The following is a 15,187-nucleotide window of genomic DNA, read 5'->3' as shown; positions in this document are numbered from 1 at the left end:
CGTTTTTTTTTGTCAGATCTACGTCATACAAGAATAATCTATGTTTTTAAGTTTTGAATGATATACATGATGCATATGTGTTAAGGAACCCATTCTATGATGTAGTGATGTGTTGTACGTTGATGTATGTTATGGAGTGTTTCCTCATGTTTATAAAACAAATTGATGGGAAAAGGGGGAACGTTGGGGACATGAATGATTTTGAGTCAGAAACTGAGACTGATTGTGATACACATAATTTAAAGGTGATAACTCGCGTTCTCAGCGTGACAACAAGGGGAAGGAAGTACTTGAAATCTAAGCAGTCAAGGTGGGCTTTCTTTTAAATAAGGACAATGTCCTAAAGATTTTATCGATGGAAATGCAACTATGTTTATCATGCAGTGTTTTGATTTTAACGTGCCTATCTGATGTGGCTTCGTCACTATTATTTAAACCAAATTCGGGTCCTCGTAGGGCCGCAAACCCTACTTGGATTAGTGTACACCTATGTTAGACTGTGTGCTAGCGTACGGGCTGACCGGTCTAGTGACTTGGTTTGTGGCCACATTCCAAGTCATGTATTGGCAGATATGGCTAACGTCTATGGAAAAATGACCGATCAGTCGACTTTTACAATGGGAAATGATTTTGAGTGCCTCGGGCCTTTCTAAAGCTAAACCCCGATGGTTACGTATGTATGGCATGATAAATAATATTTTGATAAACTGTTTTCGGCATGAGTCCACTGAGTATTTTATAGTACTCAGCCCTGCATATGTTTTCCCTATGTGCAGGTTGAGCGGCGACGAGAGTATGGTGGTGTTGAGCAAGTAAATTGAAGAATGAATTGTTTATCCTTGATCTGTGAGTGTCGTTGTGTCTTCATACATAACTTCACTCTTCTCTTGGATGCTTCCGCTGAAACATGTTTTACTTATTGTTTGATCTTGACACTATTTTGAGTTCCGTTTAGAATCTAAAGACATGTTATGTTTTGGAGTACGCTGAACCCGTGTTATCTTGAATATCAATGATGATAATTGTTTTCTCTTTGGTCTGTCTGTCAAAGCGTCACCCTGACCTTCTCTCTTTGATTTTTGTTCATTAATTATCTTGGTCAAACCCCTTTTATAAAACCATATTCTTTTTCCTTGTTGCATTTAAGTCCTGTTAGGTTACGATCGCCGCATTTATTATACCCTAGAAGGGCGGTCGTGACAGGCATACAAATGACGGAATGATATGATACCTGGCGAGGGGCAAGGTGTGCTTGTAGCGCCCGTCTTTTTCTCATCCTTTTAAGTGCTAAGTGTTGGTGAAAAGAATGCGTATGTTTTTCTCTTGCTACATAAGCAATTAATATATATGCTTTGTGCAATCAATATTGTTTAAATCGTGTATGTTTCCATGTGATGCAGTGTGTGTTTGCTCAAGGGTTTAATCGATAGTTAGTACTTGCAAGAACAACAGTGCTAGTTCAAAAACATTATTTATTATTAGTTGAATAAATTTCAGTCGATCTGGATTCTGAATAATAAAGCCTTTTTCCGAACGCCTCTTCGAGATATTATCAAACTGGACATTGATCACCACTAACCATGTAACACCCCCACCCGATCGTCCGCCGGCCGAGTAGGTGATGTCACAATTCCGGTACCATAAAGTATGGCAATTTTAAAAAAATCCAACCTTAAACCATTAATCTATTCATGAGAGTTCTAAAATTGTTTACAAACACCGTGGAAGCTATTACAAGTATTATGATCCTATACATGCCACATTCCAATAGCTAGCATATACTCAAAACAAACAGTGCACAACAAAACAACATAATGTCAAAATTAGGGGTGTGCATTCGGGTTTCGGTTCAGTTTTTTGCCCAAATCGAACCGAAACCAAAAAACCGAATTTAGGGTAAAATCAATACCGAACCGAAACCGGAAAATAAAAAAAAAACTGAAAACTGAAAAACTGAAAACCGAACTTAAGAACCCGAACTAAACCGAAAAACCAAAATTTTGTGCAATTTTAAAAAGCCTAAAAACATAAAACCGAAAAATAACACAAAAATCATAACATAAATAACATCCATCATCCAACAAAAATAAATATTTTGGCCAATCCATAAAAAAATAGAGTTTCATGATATCTAATTAATATACAACAAATTATAACAAATCAACAAAGTAAATCCATTCCCAAGTCTGCAATCCTCTCCGTTCCACGGGATAAGCTTTGGCCATAGTTTTTTATCATAAGCTTTGAATCAACTTCGTAAAATCTGAAATATAAAATAATCTCATAAGTTATTAACAATGAAGCAGGGAATACATGAATGTTTTAAAAAAATGCTACTGAACAGTAGAGAGGTTGAGAAAAATTAGAATAACAAAAAAATTTGAATCTGGTGCCGCAGATCTGGATGATTAGGGTCATCCGATTTTTAAATATCATAACACTTAATTTAAGCATATGAATTCGGCTTCAATACTTGCAATAATTAATTTTAAATGCCTAAATAAAAGAACTTTAGAAGTATTTTAATTTTGAACACTAATTTGAGAGCTGTGAAGAAAATAGATAAGTTTGAGTTTTTACCTTCTTCTGAAGACGGCGTGGATGGCTGGAGCATGGCCGAAGGCGGCGTGGATGGCTGGAGCACGGCTGCACTGCTAGAGGGCTGATACGGCGTGGATGGCTAGAGGCGATGGGCTGGAACAGAGATAGGCGACGAGTTGGAGGCTTAGAGTTCGTGAGATTTAGCCTTTAGGGTTAGAGACTTAGAGTGGAAACCGGAATTGAGAATGGAGGGGAAGAGATTGAAAATTAAGAAAGGAGGCAGATTGAGAATGGAAGTAATAAACCTAATACAATGAAGTAAAATGAGCTTGTAATGAAGACAGAAAAAAATTTACACAGCAGCACATCTCACAAAAAACTAGATCTAATGGCTCTAATTTGATCTCTAGTTCGGTCTTTAAAATTTGGTCTCAGCAGCAAACAAATGTTCATTTTGCATGTACAACAACATCACTTCTCCAATTAGCAGCAAAACATACTCAGAGAAATGTAAAGCAAGGAGAATGGTTGCTGAAAAATACAAAGAAGGAAGAATGAGTTGTTTATGTATTGTGGTGAACCAAAGTTCTGTAGCAATGAACTATTTATAGTTCAATGAAGTGTTTTTTGCTTATAATGAGATGTTTTGTAGTTATAATGAACCATTTTGGATGTTTATTTAATATGTATCTTCAATGGTATTAGACCTGAAGCGTGATGCCAAGATGCTCAACCGAATAAGATTAGAATAATTTATTTTGAAATCTTATTCGGTTCACACTGTTTATGTATTTGTTTCTACTAAACTTCGATTGGTTTGAACTATTTATGTGTTACAGTAAATCAAATAACTAGTAATGTGGACTAATTCTCATTTAAAATGAACAAAATTTTGTTTGTCACTAGTGGAATGAAGTAATAAGGTAGTGGAATGAAGTAATAACGTATTTGAATGAAGTAATATAGAAAGCTAAATTAATTAAATAACCTAGTTGATTGAAGTAATAATCTTTTTGAATAAAATAATAAACTAATTCAAAGAAGTAATAGCCTAACCGAATGAAATAATATATAAAACTAAATAAACTAAATAACCTAGTTGATCGAAGTACTAAACTAGTTGAATGAAGTAATAGCCTAATCAAATGAAGTAATATAGAAAGTTAAATAAACTAAATAATGTAGTTGAATGAAGTAATAAACTTAAAGAATGAAGTAATAGCTTAATCGGATGAAGCGATATAGAAAGCTAAATAAACTAAATAATCTAGTTGATTGAAGTAATAACCTAGTTGAATGAAATAATTAATTGACTGAATGAAGTAATAACCTAATCGAATGAAATAATTAATTGACTGAATGAAGTAATAACCTAATCGAATGAAGTAATATAGAAAGTTAAATAAACTAAATAATCTAGTTGATGGAAGTAATAACCTAGTTGAATGAAATAATTAATTGACTGAATGAAGTAACAACTTAATCGAATGAAGTAATATAGAAAGCTAAATAAATTAAATAACCTAGTTGAATGAAGTAATAAACAAATTGAATGAAATAATATGCTAATTGAATGAAGTAATATAGAAAGCTAAATAAACTAAATAATCTATGAAGTAATAAACAAATTGAATGAAATAATATACTAATCATAGTTCTTTAGCTCATTTCTTTAGTTAGGGCTTTTCTTGATCCTCCTTGTTTAGAAAGGTATTAATAGAGATGAATGTGAGATTCGTGTGGTTGTAACCAATAGCTCCACATTCATTCAATCCAAGAATTTCAAGATTTCCTTTTCTGTTAATTGAGTGTGTTCATCATCTTCTTTTCGCATTCTTCAATTGTGCTCGATTGCAATCACTCTCCAACAGAAGTCGAATGTTGGAAAAACTGACGCATATAATTCAGAAAGAGATTTTTGAACGATGGAATTGAGGATGAAAAATTGCAAGATTTGATTAAGATTAAGAACACACAGTTTAGTCGTGAATAGTGAAGTAAAGATTTTTTCCATATTTGGTGGCTTGAATCAGAAATAACCGCCCAATATTGAGATTTACTAAAAAAAACTCATTGTAAAGCCTTTGTCAGATTTTTTTGAATAAAATAATGAGATGTGGTTGTAATTAGTATAAGCGCTAGATTAAAATAACTGAGGGATGTGATTTGGTCTCTAGTTCGGTCCCAGAAATTAGTTTGACATTGATCACAACCCTATATATATAATATTTTAATAAATAATTAAATATAATTCGATTTTTCGGTTTTTTTTCCTTCGAGCCGTACAAAAAACCTAACCGAATTTCAAAATTTCCGTGTGGTTCAGTTCGGATATTCGATTTTTGATTTTTTTGCTCACCCCTAGTCAAAATCAATCAATTAACCACAAGTTTAAATGTCATGTTTATAAGTATCAATACGCTCATAATCATACCAAACCACATACCACAATCATATCACATTGATTTTATATATCACATTCATAGGTCCATCAACGTGCTCGGTTTAACCACATGGATACACAGATAATTTCACCAATATTAAATCAACATCGATCAACCTCACATAATCAAGTCCAATAGCACACACATCATATCATTAATCCCTCATCCACGTGCTCGGTGACACCATGGGTACACAGAAAATAATATGCCCTCGCATGAGGCCCGATCGAAATCATAAATATTTCCATCGCGTGTGGGCCGATCGTATAAGGTACAACACAGTGCGCTCGTACATGTACCGCCTAACCTTATAGCTCATGGGGCAATTCATCATCATATATCATCATGAACCACCTGGTTGTATAGCCCCATGAGTGAACATAGTGCACCTATATACATATACTGTCTGACCTTATAGCTCTCATGGGGCAATTCATCATCATATATCATCATGAACCGTCTGGCCGTATAGCCCCATGAGTAAATGGTGCACAAAACATATCTTTGCCACTGCGTGTGGCCTGATGGAATAAACCACATCACATCACATCAGATGCCAATCATGCCCAACTACATCAACCAAGCACGTGGCATCACATAAGTCATCAAGCTCACTCGTAAATCCATCTCTTTCCCAATTCATTCTTCTATCCATTCATTACCATATTTCATCCGATATTTCCATATTTTATACGTCATGACCAACTATAATAACATATCACAAATTGCATAAATAATTCACACGAAATCATAAGTTTACGATTAACACATAGTAGCACATAGCACCACGTAAGAGAATTAGGCTCTTTAATGTTAAGTATAATACCTGATGGACTTATGAGCCTAAGCCCTTTACCACTTTAATATTCAAGTCATTGCTAATCTTTCTTCCCTTTTTACTGTTGCCGATAGGCTTCTCGCTTTGTTTTATTACTCACACAAAACTCGTAATAATCTCGTAACCTCAAATTTATTCTATAAGCTTTAACATAGCTCTTGATTTCTATATTTCATTTACTCTCAATCTTATTCCTTCAATTATTATTCAATAGCCCTCATTAACATTATATGCGACATATTTAGAATCTAATCTCATTTATTCATCATCTATCAATATTAACTGACAACTATTCCTAACATAACTCCATTATGTTACAATTTCACTATATATACTAAACGGCTAATAAAATTCTAAATTTAAATCAACTTGCTTTGCATACCATTAATGACCACCCTTTTTTTCATTTTATTACTTATTTATCATCATTAAACTATATAATTAAAGTGGATAAGACTTCAGTTACTATTCACCCGGCACTATTCACAGCCAATGTTAATAACTTAAATAAATTCATAAAAATTACCATATCATTAAAATTAATTCTCAAATTATACACGTTCCATACATCGTCATCTATGATATATATTCACTTCTTATCGATTTTATCTCATTAAATCGTTCAAATAAAATTACTAATGTTCCATCACTATTCACAACTTATTATTCAGAGCTTAATATTTTAAGTGAAATAAATGTTTTATAATTAGTAAATATCCTTAGAAATTTTCCCATGAATTCATGTTAACTTTTTTACTTTCCCACATGATAAAATCAAGTCTAGGATCCATTTCCATAGTCGAAAAGTAAATTAATTCATTAGTTATATGAGTTTAAATATCGTGCCCAAAAGAAATGTTTCAACTACCTTGAGACGGAGAGTATTTCTTTTGGAATTAATATACAATGGTCCTATTTATACTTATCAAAACCATGTGCGGTTCGACTCTCTTTTATATTTTAGGAAAGAATCGACAAAGAAAACTCACTCTCTTTTATATTCTAGGAAAGAATCGACAAAGAAAACTCATATTGAAGCTTATAATTTACGCCCGACTCTAATTCATGAAATTATAATTATTATTTATTTAAGCTTAAAATGGAAGCAAAGGAATGTATTTTTTAATATCACACCAATCTTTACACTGCACGTCGTTTAAACTACTTTGTTAAACATGGCACAATGAAAGTTTTAATCCTGAAAAAGATAGACTCCTTTTTCTTTACATGAAAAGTATAGTAGTTTTTCGATTTCTGATGCGGATTAGCTCGTGTTGGAGTGCTGAGCCCATGTCTACGTATGCTCGGGTTACGCGGTCTCTCCATCTCAGTTGTTTGTTCTCTCACATTGCTCTGACGAAATCTCTTGTGAGGATGTAAGCTCTGTAGTCTCCTGAAAGCCGAGTCTCTGGCCTTCTCCGCTCCAAGTTTCTCGTCCGCAGATTCTGAAATCCGCCTCTCTGCCTCCGAGATTCGCTCGTTGGCTTCCTGTTTCAGACGTCCGTATTCCTCTTGACTCAGCTGGATCATCACATTCGCGGCCTCAGAGTTATCAATGTAGTACAATGCTTGAGCCAACGAGGCGCGAAAGGCACGTGATTCGAGCTCCACTGCCTCACAAGTGAGCTCGAACGTCTCAAGCGTCTGCCTCTTGAGCCGCAGCCCTAGCTTCAGTTTCGCTATTTTCCTACGCTTCCTAACTATCTTCGCTTTGAGCTGTTCCGTCTCCTCCTGCATCGCGTGCACGTCTTGGCTCAAGACGTTCGTTTTCATCCGTGTGTTATGCTCTTCGTCCTTGGCCGACTTGATGAACATCTCTGTCGTTCCCAGCTGCGCTTGAAGCTCGGTAATGACACTTTTCGCGTTGGCAACGCTGGCTCTCGTCGCGTTCAGCTCGGCTTGCCTCTTTTCGAGCTCATCGATCAGCGGTCGAGAGTCGAGCCATGACTGCACGGCTTCTTCATTAGCTTGTTTGAGATCTTCCATTGCCTTTTCCAGTTCTGCAGTTTTTGCTGTCAATAAGTCGTTGCTATAATCGACTATGTTTTCTCCCATTGCCTTTTCTGTTTAAGTCTATGATTGATTCTATCTGATTTATAGTAGTGTTGATTGAATAGCATACCTTTCATTGGTGAATTTAGCATTGTTATCATAAACTTTATTCTATACACTTGATATTTGTTCATTGGTGATTTTAGCATTGTTATCATAAACTTTATTCTATACATTTGATATTTGTTTCTAGTTAACAACATGTAACAAGTTAATTAGGCCATCCGCAACGCTGGCTCTTATCCGTCTCTTAACCGTCTCATCTTTTAACTATTCATGGGCCCCACTGTACTTTTCACCCCATCTCTTATCTGTCTCTTAACCATCTCACCCCTTAACTATTCATTCAATTTCATTTTTTATTTTTATTTCCAACAGATTCAATTAATAAAAACACACTTCATTAAATAAAATAAAAATTACAACTTAAAATCCTAAAAAAATACATAATTAAATTCGTGGCAAAATAAACAAAAAAAGACATAATTTAAAATACAATTTTATAGAAATTATAAAAACTACTCCGCCGGCGAATCATCCCCCGGAGGCGGTGGAGGCGGAATACCAAGTTGTCCCGCCAGATACACAATGCCAGCATGATGGGCTTGAAATTGGGCAGGCGTCATGCGGGAAGTGTCCGCCATCGTGGCGTTGAAGTACATGGAAATTAAGGAGGAGGACGGCCCTTGGGTGCCCGCCTGGCTTGATTCGCCTCGGCCCCTCCTCCCTCTAACCGTCTTCGCCGCCTTGGTCCCTTGCGGCCGACGACGCCCACGGGAGGACCCCCCTGCATCGTCCGTCGTGCCCTCAACCTCCTGCGAGACAACCTCTTGTGCAGCGCTGCCTGAACCACCCCCACTAGACGAGTATTGGTCACCCGCCGTGTGCTTCGTGCGCTTTGAGGTCGAGCTCGTGCTGGACTGGACACCGCCGGCCCACCATGCCTCATCTTTGACGACCTCCCAAACATCGACATGTTTGAATTCTTTGCCGGTGTCGTCGAAATAGACTCGCAAAGCCGATCTCAGAATGTCGGCTCCCGTGGCTCCACTGTGGTAATGAGCCGCTTCAGTCTTGTAGATGCCGTAGAATTTTTTGACCTCTCTGTCGACTCGGTCAAAGTGAGCGCGAAGCATCTTCAATGTGCGGCGGCGGGACCTCTTCGGCTTAATCTCGCTGTAGGCCTCGGTGACCTTTTCCCATAAGCACTTTCAGGTTTGTTGATTCCCGACGATGGGATCGTTCGAGACGCTGATCCAGGCGTTGTACACAGCCATCGTGTCCTTGCGGCTGTATAGATGCCGACCTACATCCTCCTCCTCCTCCTCGGCCGCCTCCGCCTCTTCCTCCATGGCGTCGAATGCCCTGGAGCTTCCACCGCCTCATCCTCCTTCCGGAGTGGGTTCATCCGGATAATCCTCCATGATTTGGGATAATCCCTGTGAATACCTCGGGGCGGGGGACGAGCGTATGCATCCACATCAAAATGGGGTGGTTGGTACCTGATAAGGCTCGTTTCATGCATCTATTTTAGATATAAATTATGTGTTTTATACGATGCTAACGCGCATTTATAATTCCAGGTGCGTGAAAAATCTGCCACACCCAGGAAGGGAGAGCAATCACCAGGGCAGAGAAAATAGAAGAGAAAAAGTGAAGAAAAAGAGTGAAATCCTTAATGGCACAATTGTCAAATTACGAAGTCTATTGCCTTAGGGATTTGAGCCACGCCTATAAATACAAGGAAGCTAAAGAAAAAGAAGAGGCACTTAGTTAGAAAATTTCATTGGGTATTCTGGCTCACTCTAAAAAATTCACTCAGTTCACGCACTTGGTTCCATGGGAGATCTGGGGTAGTTTAGTGTGGTGTTTTATTTAGTTTGGAAGTGTAACACCGCTCCTATAAGGAGCGAAGAAACAATTTAGTTTTCGCACGTACTCTATCTCGCCGATTTCCTTGCCGGAAATTCGGCGACTGTTTTGTGACTTGAATTGCAGTTTATGGTTAATCTAGTTTCGTTTTCTGTTTTCGTCTGATTCTGTTGATTACTGTTCTGTTTTGCTGATTTGGATGCTTTTCGCAATTGAGTTGTTGATCGGAGTTGAGGTCGTTGAGATCGGAGTGGATCTATTGAATTGGAGTTGAAATGGTGTTGGAAGTTGTGGATCTGGTTTAGTCGGTGGTGAATCTGACAGATTTAGCTTAGATCTCTTTTACTTGCTTGACTCTGAAGTACGTGTGTTTAGATCTGCATGGAAAACTTTGTTACTGCTGATTTACTCGGTCCAGTGAATTAGATCTGATAATTTTTAGTTTGATCACAGTGTTCATTGTTTGATTTGGAGTATGCTCTGTTTTCATGTTCTGTTTGGTTCATTTCGTGTTCGTTTGTTGAAGACGATGAAGTCGGTCGGTAGTTATAATCGAGTTTACTTTAGGTTGTTAGTTGCAGCTTTCTGTCAGTAGCCAATTAGGGAAACCTGATTGTCGTTTACTTTTGCATGCTTTGTGTCTAGCCAATTTAGGGAACTCATTTACTTGACCCAGGAATTTGGTGAATATTCTCAAGTTGCATTTGGTTCGAATCATGAATGCATTTATATTTTACGTGCTTCCAATTCTCCAGGTCTAGTAGTTAGAATAGACTACATTTAATTTCTCAGGCCTAGTAGTTAAAATTCAACCCTCATGTTGCGTGGCAGCAGCCGAACCATCCAAAAGTCCTCTCAATGCATTCTAACCCTTCCATCCTCGAGGATTCGATCCCGACTTCCCTATACTAGCCAATAGTGTAGAGGGTTGAGGTTTTGAAGTAGGGGGTTGTTGTGACAACGACTGCATTCTGAAAGTTCATGATCTCCTAGACCCTGTGCTCTAGCGAATCCTCTAGACCTAAGAATTCACCATCAAAAGAAACACAACAGTCACACCCTTTTAAAACGAACTTCAAATGGCGCCGTTAACGGGGATGGATGGCGTTGTTTACGTGTGCATTTAGGGATTTTTGGCGTACATAGTTTTAATTTGTTGTTTTTCGTTTTCTTTTAAGTTTATGAGCAAAGGCTCAAGGTCTGAACACTGGAATAACTCATTTGGTTGGAGAGACGCTCAAACTAGTTGGCAGATAAAGAAAACAGTCTCCCCTGTTACTACCTGATCTGGGTTGACAATAGGAGATCCGGTCCAGCTGAGTTCAGAAAGTGACGACGACCTAGTCCTACCCATCAAGGAGGAAGTTGATTTGACTGCAGACTCAGACGAAGGAACCGTCAGAATGGCGGCTGAACCTGACAACGATCCAGAGATCGGCTCGCTCAATGCTCATTTGAACGGCGAGCCAGCTCAAGCAATAGTGATCACCCCAGCTCAGAGATTGATAGACATCAAGACCAATGTACTGGCAGTGATGCCACACTTTTATGGCCGCAAGATAGAATGTCCCTACGAGTTTCTACACGAGTTTTGCAAGCTCTGCAGCATTCAGAAGAGGCCACCCAACTCAATCGAGGAAGATTATAGGCTACGTGCTCTTCCTTTCGCACTGAAGGGAGAGGCGAACACCTGGCTACTGAGGCTGCCGGCAAACTCTATAAGCTCATGGGCGGATTTCAGGTTACTATTCTTAGACTACTTTATCCCGTCGAATAAGACGAATGCAATTAAGAAGAAGATTCTAGCATGCCGACAGGATTATGATGAGTCTCTAAGCCAATATTGGTCGCGATTCAAAGGATTGCTCGATTCATGCCCTAACAATCGAATGTGTGAAGCAGAGGTTTACAACATCTTTTATCCGGAATCCAAGATTTACTAAACTCTTCGAGCGGGGGAAATTTTACCAAGAAACGAGTAAGCGAGGCCCAAGAGATTTTGGGAAGGCTAATCGATGCTAAGAAGGCGTACGACTCACCTCGCACCATCCTTAAGAGGGGGAGTGTGGAGGCAGTGAACGTGCAGAGTGAAGATCAGATAGATGCAAGGATAGATAAGCTGGAGAAAGCAATTTTGATTGCCTTAGGAAAGAACAATTCCTCAGACCCAGGAGAGAAGATCAAACAAATGCTAGGTCCAGAGGAAGTGTACCAGTGCTATGGTCAGCAAAGCGAGGGAGATATCCAGGCTCAGGCGAATGCCATGGGAAGCTGGAATCCTAACGGAAGATGGAACCCAGGCAGGCAAAGGGATGCACCCTGGAGGGATCACCCAAACTTCAGATGGTCCGACAATGATCTGAATCTACCACCCCAACAACAGAGCAACAACTATCCACACCCTCAAGAGCGACAACCGAATTGGATGAACAGAAATCAGAAGGCGAACAATTGGGGCAACCGGCAGCAAAATGACCATCCCAACTGGGCAAACAGGAATCAGAACAACCCAGCGAGTTCATACGTGCCGCCGCACCAAAGGAATTACCAAGGCAAACCTCAGAATTCTCAGCCCAACCCTCAAGGTCAACAAGGACAGAATCCGCAATATCACAACACAGGAGGTCCGAGGAACTTCCGGCCGAATCAGGGGCATGGCCAAAACCACCCTCAAGGACCGAACACTAGCCAGCAGAGTTCCAGGCAGCCGAATAGCATTGACGAATTGGTGAATGATCTGGCGAATTCGCAGCAGCACAATCAGAACAATATGCAATCCAACAACGACGTGGTGCATAAGCTTCAAGATGCGCAAACTGAGCAGAAGGCAGCCATGGACATGTTAGTGAAATAGCTCTCTCAAATCGCGACTTCTTTGAGTGAGATGCGCGGGAACGAGGGAAGGATTCCTGCCTCAGTGAAACCACCAGATAGGGCGAACATGAGCCAGATAACCCTGAGATTGGGGTGAGGATATGATAGTCCAAGTATGAAGAAAGATGGAAAGTCCACTCCAATTCCACTTGAGAAGGAAACCGGAACAGGGGAAGCTGAAACAGGGGAGATCAGAACAGAGGACGATGACCAGAGCAGAAAAGTTGATAAACCAGTACTCCAAGCAGCTGACCAACACTTCTCAGGTCCAGGAGTTGAGGCGGAGGTGGAAGAAATCAGGAGAGAAATTGGAGAATCTTCCAAGGGTGACGTTAGCAACAATGAAAGGTAAGTGAAACCCTTTTCCCTATAGAGGGGAACTTAGGAAGAAAAAAAAGGATCCTGCGGACTTTATGGAAATTTTTGAAAAGCTGGAAATAAATCTGCCATTTCTCCAAGCTCTAAAGCTGCCCATTTTTAGTAAGTTTATCAAGGAGTTCATCGCCGGGAAGACCAAACCCAGCGGTAAAATAGTGATTGGGGAGACCGTATCAGTAGTGATTCAGAAGAGGAGGATGCCTTCCAAGCGTACTGACCCAGGTATGTTCACCCTTCCCATTTCGATTGGGAACATTAAAGTCGAGTATGCTATGTGAGATCTGGGTGCATCAATAAATGTTTTACCGCTTTCGCTTTATAAGAAACTGGAAGGAGTAAGAATGGTTGATACAAAGGTGGTAATTCAATTAGCCGATATGTCATGCATCAGTCCTGAGGGCGTGCTAGAAAATGTAATAGTTAAGGTGCATGATTTTCTATACCCTGTTGATTTCCATGTTATCAAGATGAGTGAATACCAGTTGAGTCTAGCAGAGTGCTCTTAGGAAGACCATTTTTACGCACCGCTAAGACAATCATCGATGTTTTTGATGGAACTATTTGCTTAGATTATCATGGAGAGAAGTTTACTTTTAACATTGATGAGGCTATGAAGAAGCCACTGGATATAGAAAATATGCATGCTGTAGATGTGATTAACCCCCTGGTCCAAGAATTTCTTGAGACTGAATTGATGCATGAACAAGTGGAAAATTCAGAATTGAGTCACTTTATTGACAAGGAGGTGGCCAATTGGTGCAGTGCAGTAAACACACTGGGAATGACAGATGAAGAGTTAGCCGAAGCAATTCTGGAATTCTGTAAGAGCCCTGAATTTGTCGGGTCTAAGGGGTAAGCTTGTGTAGCCAAGGTGGAAAATTTACCTGAGCCTGAAGGATTAATCACTAAGGAGGTAAAGAAGAACCCATTACCCCAGGATACAAGTTCAGTAAAGAAAGAACTGAAGACATTACCCCCAGGCCTCAGATATGCCTATTTAGAAGAGAATGAAATGTTCCCTGTGATCGTCAACAGCAATCTGACCAGGGAGCAAGAAGAGGAACTACTAGAAGTGCTCATAAAGAATAAGACAACCATAGGGTGGACTCTATCAGACCTAGTGGGGATCAGTCCTGACCTTTGCATGCATCATATTCGCTTAGAGGAAGGAGTGAAACCCCACCGAGACCCGCAGAGGAAGTTGAACCCAAATATGAGAGAAGAAGTCCTGAAGGAAGTGCTCAAGCTGCTGTCATTGGGGATCATATACTCCATTCCCGACAGTAAATGGGTAAGCTCAGTCCATATGGTACCAAAGAAGTCGGGAATCCAAGTGGTGACAAATGAGAAAAATGAGTTGGTTCCCACAAGATTGGTAATCGATTGGCTGATGTGCATCGATTACCGGAAACTGAATGAGGCCACGCGGAAAGACCATTTTCCGTTGCCTTTCATAGATCAAATGTTGGAAAGATTGGCAGACAAGAAGTTTTTCTGTTTCCTGGACGAATACACTGGATACTTCCAGATTTATGTTAAACCAGATGAGGAAGGAGATGATTTTGCGGAGGATGAGGGTTTAGTGGAAAATGACAAAGGCCATGAGACTGCAGAAGATGGAGAAAGTGAAGAAGAAGCTGAGGAACCAAGGAATGAGGATATTCAGGTGGACGGAGGAAAAATGCAGGAGGATAAACAAGTGGATGAGGTGATAACGACCACGATGCCGAGGGAATCAAAGTCTGATCGCCCAGTGAGCGAAGTGGAAGGAGGAGGATGGTGCAGACAAGGGCTATGAGATGCAGCGCACTCGCAAAGGAAAGCAACCAGCGGTAACCGCTGTCAAGCAACCCCTACGCTCTGAGAAGAGGGGCGAGCCCAGTACCGCGCCGATTAAAGTGCCATTCGCTCAAGAAACCGAAGATGATGAGGGGAAAGATGACGGAGACTCCAAAGATTAAAGTGTCATTCGCTTGGCCTAAGTGTGAGAAGTTTGTGTGCTTAGTATGTGTTATTTTCTATGTTCTTGTGTATCTGCTCACACTTAGCCCATGGCTTAGCCTAAGTGTGAGAAGATTGTTTTGTACATGTTTTGTTGAGTTTTGCCTTCTTACACTTAGCCCAATACTTGGTCTAAGTGTGAGGAGTTTGTGCTTTATGTTTTTGTATTTATGTCACCACTAACAGC

This window comes from Salvia splendens, chromosome 6 (assembly GCF_004379255.2).
Source record: "Salvia splendens isolate huo1 chromosome 6, SspV2, whole genome shotgun sequence".
Taxonomy (NCBI): domain Eukaryota; kingdom Viridiplantae; phylum Streptophyta; class Magnoliopsida; order Lamiales; family Lamiaceae; genus Salvia; species Salvia splendens.
The sequence above is the reverse complement of the archived record's forward strand: the minus strand, read 5'-3'. Positions refer to the sequence as shown.